Source organism: Varanus komodoensis, unplaced genomic scaffold, assembly GCF_004798865.1.
Source record: "Varanus komodoensis strain SLA01 unplaced genomic scaffold, ASM479886v1 scaffold37, whole genome shotgun sequence".
Classification (NCBI taxonomy): Eukaryota; Metazoa; Chordata; class Lepidosauria; order Squamata; family Varanidae; genus Varanus; species Varanus komodoensis.
In genome coordinates this window covers 3468692-3474812 of record NW_025335889.1, presented here as the reverse complement: position 1 = coordinate 3474812, position 6121 = coordinate 3468692, and positions in this window count along the sequence as shown.

Genomic DNA, 6121 nt, shown 5'->3' with positions numbered 1-6121 from the left:
AATGGCAGCATATGTGTGCATTTGTGTGTGATTGCATTTGGCAAATGTACTTTTAAAAATGGGGGCATACTTTGAAATGTGCATTTAAACACACATACACACACACAATGGGAGAAAAATGTTGCATCTTTGAAAAAAGCACACAAGTGTGTACTTTTCCTGTTTGAATTGCATACTCTCCCCAGTCAAATGAAATTGGAAGCAACACATAGAAGCTTCAAATTTAATTTCGGAGAAGTTTGTGTTGCTCAAACACTCTGGGTTCACCCATCAAAGGGAAATTGTACCAATTTTGGTATGTTGTTCTTTTGCTGGCATTTTTTGTTCAGTTTCTGGTTGATTTGGAGAATTTTCGTTTTCTTAGTACTGTGTTTGGAAACTGATACACAGAATACTGTATTATGTATATGGTCCTTTTTGTCCATATACAGTCTCCCAGCTGGCCTTCCTGTTTCCTCCAGTCCCCAACTGTGGAAAGGTTGAAAACCACTGCCTTAGACTGCAATTCTATACCTACTTACCTGGGCTGTGACCTGATGATTTCTATCTGATTTACCTCTGAGTACACATGTACAGGATTAAATGGTTAACATACTCTATGCAAATAATGTATAATTTTTTAAAAGACTTGCATTCTTTTAAGATAGCATTATTTGTAAAAATGTGATATATGCTTGATTTATACTTCTCTCTCTTTTTAATAATAGCCATTACTTGGTCAATTGGCTTTGCTCTCATCCATGATACTACCAACTGTTTTCTTTTCCAGCTGACAGTAACATTCCATGACTATTTCTCAAGCTTAGATTTCACTGGGTTATTTTATTTTTTTAAAGGACTCACTCTACCCCCTTTGTTACTTCTGCAGGTTTCTGGGTCTCCATGAACATGCTTATCTCTCCCTCTTGCTTCTCAGTGGTCCACTTCATTTATGTTGGTCCTCACCAGTTGAGTTGACAATTAATTGAAAAACAGATGTTGTGACTGGAATGTTCTTGACATTAAGCAGATTTCTTTTTGAGTTTAGTAACATGCTAAAAATTTAATGTTTGCCCATTGCTAAATCTGTATACAATAGATGGCAAAAGAAGAAGGGGACGGCACAGAATGAGGTGGCTGGATGGAGTCACTGAAGCAGTTGGTGTGAGCTTGAGTGGGCTCCTGGGGATGGTGGAGGACAGGAAGGCCTGGAGGAATGTTGTCCATGGGGTCGCGATGGGTCGGGCACGACTTCGCGACTAACAACAACAACAAATCTGTATAAGAAATCATTTAAGAAAATCATATTCAAGCTTCATAAGGTGAATTAGCAAATTTAGTTGACACATTTTTTAAAAAATGCTAGAAATAACATAGCACCTGCTCAGAGAAGTTAAAATCTTTCCATTAACTTTAATGTATGCAGTGCTCAGTCCTAATTCCTTATATAGAGGAACTGATTTGATTAGAGCAAAGATGGTTGAAGTCTTCATGTGAATAAAACGTTACTGAGAACTGACAGTATATAGAGCATGTTTGTGTTTGTCCAACTGAATTGTTGTTTGAGTGTTCATATAACCCACCTTGGGTTCCTTCAAAGTGGAAAAAGAGTGGGTATAAGTGTGATATAACAGCAACAAATGTACTCCAAGGGCAAAAGGGTTATCTTTCCAGGAAAATACATAGAATCTGGTTATCCAAATCCAAAGCATCACTTTCTTCTCCCACAGGAACCTCCCTGAGTACCAGATGGAGGTATTCAAAAAAGTCAGAACAGCTTTCTGTTTGAAATACCAGAGCCCCAGCTTTCCAGCACAGGTGGAACATTTGACTAGACAGGGAAGCCAAAGAAATTAAATTTGACCAATTAAAATGAGTTTGAATTTTCATGAACTTGACCTGTATATTTCATAGCAGCATGGTCTCTTTGAGCTCTTCAGAGTCACTAGAATTGTTTTGTTAGTTTCTGAAAATGTATGCTAATTTATTTGTTGGAAAGTATGAACATTATTGGAAGAGACGAAGATCTGCTGTTCTGAAAAAATGCACAGAAATGTACACCACTGAAGGATGGAGTGTAATACATAAGAAGAGCCATGCTGGATTCGACCAAAGTCCTGTTTAGTCCCATTCTGGCCAACCAACCTTCTCTGAAAAATCCACAAGCAGGACATGAGGGCACCTTTGCAGATAGTTTGGAAACTTCTCCAGATAATGCTGGAATTGTAAGGCAACTGGATGGCTTTGGGCCAGTCACTGACTCTCAGCCTATCTCAGCTCACAAGGTTGTGATGAGGATAAGCTTGAGAAGATGATGTGGATCATGTAAGCCACCTTGAATTCCTTGAAGGAGAAAAGGAAGGATGTAGCTAAAATATTTAAAAAAAAAAGAAAAAGAAAACTGCTCATTTGGATTATATCCTGACAATATTTAGAAGAGTTTTGCTGGTTACCTATTTGCTTCTGAACTTACTTCAAAGGGATGATACTTAGTTTGTAGTCCTCTACATATTCAGATGGAAAAAGGGTCCTACGATTTCTCAGCTTCTTCCTATGGTTGGCTGGGACTTGCTGGGAATTATAGGACTTTTTGTCTGTCTAAATACACACAGGATTGCACCCTTAAACACTGACCAGACACAGCCTGGCTTGTTGCTGCCTTCTGCAGAATATGTTGTTTACAAGACATTTAAACATCTCTTCTCAGTTTGCTTTTCTACAGAAAGAAACGCCTTCACTTTAGCAGAGCTAGAACTGTTCTGCAAACTTCCTGAATGTTTAATGCACACTTGCTGTGAATTTGACCTTCAGAATAGCCTCCGCACCTCACTGGCCACAGGTCCATCTGCACTGCAGGTGGCTTTGGAGGTTCAGTCAGCACAGCAGCATGAAAAATGTTGGGGCTCAGCTGCTCTGATGCCACATCTTGCCTGTCAAAACAGAAAATAGTCAGCATGCCATCATTCGCCTGCCTTTGCCTCAAGTGGGGGTTCCTTGTTGCCAATTTCAGCTGCTGTGTGCAAATGGCAGCTGCAACTGCTGTTCGCCCATTCCAGTGTTTGAGGCTGAAAACTTTGGAGGATGTGTGTGAAATACCGCCCCCCCCTCCCCACACACACACAGACACCAGCCCCACTCCAAACCAGGCATTCTTAAGACTGTGCACCTTTTCCCCCCAAACCTGCTCACTGCTGCTGTTTCTTGTGACACTTCATTCATGCAAAGCTCAAGTGATGCGGATGGAACATCCAGCCACGTCTGCAGTGCAGGTGGAAGGAAGGTATACATGCACCATGAGCTGCTGCTTTGCATACCTTTCCCCCTTCTTGTTTAGGGCTTCATCACAGAATGATCCCAGGCAATCAAGGATCATATAGCAAATGTCGAGAGACAGTGTGGTGTAGTGGTTAAGAGTGACTTGGACTCAGGTGATCAGAGTTCTAGTCCCTGCTCGACCATGGAACCAATTGGGTGACTTTGGGCCAGTCACAGTCTCTCAGCCTAACCTACCTCATAGGGTTGCTGTTATGGGGATAAGATTGGGAGCAGGAAAAGGAGAATTATATAAGCCACTTTGAGTTCTTTGTAAAAGAAAGGGGGAGGGATATAAATCAAATAAATAAATAAATGTGATTATGTCATTGTGGGTAAAGAAAGCCTGTTCAGGAGGGCATTATTTCTTGAAGGGATGGACACTTTTAATCCCTTTCACAGCAATTTCCCCTACATTACTAAGAAAGGGGCAACTTTTGGTCTAATGATAATGTGTGCAGTACCCTCCCTTTTCATCTGAACCTGAGGCTACCATCTGTGACAGAACTGTGCTATTCTAGACTGTAGGTGGTGTGAAACTGTTAGTTTGAATACCTGGAAATACCATGTTCACATGTCAGGGAGAACTTCTAGCCTTTCCACCTCCCAACATGCACATTTTGAGCATGCAGGAGGGTTTGTGCATGTGTGCTACAAGTGGGAGCTCTCAAGTACTAAATCTTACCAGGACCATCTGCAGTCTAAAGTGGAGCAATCCAACAGCAGAGCCCTCCCAAAAGCTACTGGTTTGCATTTTGCCTCTAAGAGAAATCATAGGGGTCAAAGTAGCAAAAGCTCAACTGTGGCAATTGAGCTTCTTTTTAAGTGTAACTATTTGACTTGCACATCACTTTAGTAAGAACATCAGAGAGCTCAGGAGTATTTTGGGCTGTGTCAGCTGTTGATGTCCACTTGCTTTGCTGATTACTTTCAAAGGGTGGGGAACGTTGCTTAGGTTTACAGGCTGGAGACTGCGGAAGAAACTTATTTTCTCACATGAATTCCCCACAAGTACCACCCCATACACACACAGACCTTCTGCTTCGATGCATATGTAAGGCCTGCCCTTTTCCTGCACTGTAGGTGCAGATATTCAACTGCCTTCTGACTTCAGCATCCTATTCAAATATATCTTCCCATCACTGAGTAGGCTTCCATTCGCAGCAAGTATGCTGTGAACACACTAAGTTTATGCTACCCTCTGCTTAGGCAGAAGGGGAAATGGCTTTAACGAGGCAGAGCAGAAATCGCCTTCCATTGGAACTCTTATACAGCTACAGTCAGAGCCCAACCAGTGGCCAGGAAAGCTGCTCAGGCTCACCCAGATCATAGCTACGGATGGTCCCAGGTTCTTGGCCACATACTGTACAGGACAGCCATGAGAATTCTTTAAAGTGTGTGAGGGGGGAGAGAGATAGAGAGAACCAAGAGTTGCTTGGAAGGGAAGACAGCATATATTTGCAATAGATCAATAAAGAGTAGCACCCGCAAATAAGAAACATGCTTCACTTTAATGTAGATTTGGCCATATTCACATCACTTGCTGTAATCACAATAAACATCGTCCTGCTTTTCCCCAGGTCACATCAAGCCACTCAAGACTGCAAATATGTACATGCTATTTTCAGGACGTTTGTCAAGGAAACACTTCCTCCACCACAGGTATAGGAGGGCAGCCAATGGCAGCCTGAGGGCACAGCAACTCCACGTGACAGGCGGCATGGTAGAAAAAAAACCAGTGCTTACTCCCAAAGAAATTACTCTAGGGAGGCTAGCATGATTCAGATTGCAATCCAGCAACAATAGCAGCCATATTTAAAGCTTTATGGCAGGGACGGGCAACCTCCAGTTGTTTTTACAAACAAGAACCAAGAAGGACATTCCAGAGTCAGATTTTTTTTTTTTTAAGAGGTCCAATGCATTTTGGAAAAGCATTTCTCATGGCATGTTTTCTACGACAGCACCCTAATACAAGGGAGTCCCCAGAGAGGGGCTGTAGCTCAGTGCTAAGAACATGCGCTTTGCATGCAGAAGGCCCAAGGTTTGCTCCACAGCTTCTCCAGGAAGGGCTGCGAAAGAGTCCTGCCTGAGACCCTGGAAAGCCCCCGCCAGTCAGTGCTGACAAAACAGGTCTAAAGGGACCTACAGTCTGACTCGAGCTTCTAAAGCATTCCCAATGGCATCATCAGTACATGCCAGGGTCCGGGGTCTTTGAAAGGCCGACAGAGGCCCGATGTACCAGCTCCCTGCTTCACTGCGTCAGGAAGTCACATGGCTTAATGGGGACTCTAATGCAAGGGGTAGATGAACCTGGTCCCCGGATGCAGGAGTGGTGGATCCTTTCCCTTGAGATTCATGCCCTCCTCTTCTGTGAAAGTGTCTGCCTACTACAGTGAGATGAGTAACTTGATCGCTACTTTAAGAATGGCCGAGTGTGGGGGGCTTCCATGCATTTCAGAAAAACTCTCCTTTTACTCATTGTGGGAAACCTACTTTGGCTAATGTGAGTTAGGATGTATTAAGCCAAACGGAGTAATGGGAAGAAGCTCCGTGCCCACTCCAGTCCCGGGACATTCCTTGGAAGATCCACCTGAAGATGACAACCAAGCTCAGTATATTACAAAGATCAGCCTTGTTTGTTCATTCGCCACCACAAAGTTACAGTTGCATTCGAGGGGAGAGTGGGGTCGCAGTGCAGTGTCCCTGCCCTCTAGCACATCCCTGCCAGCTCTGCTTCCATGCCCATGTGGGCGGCACAAGCCTAGACAGCATCACCTCTCCAGTTCATTCACAGGCTCCCTGCATGAGTCACATCCCCCGGTGAGCAGAG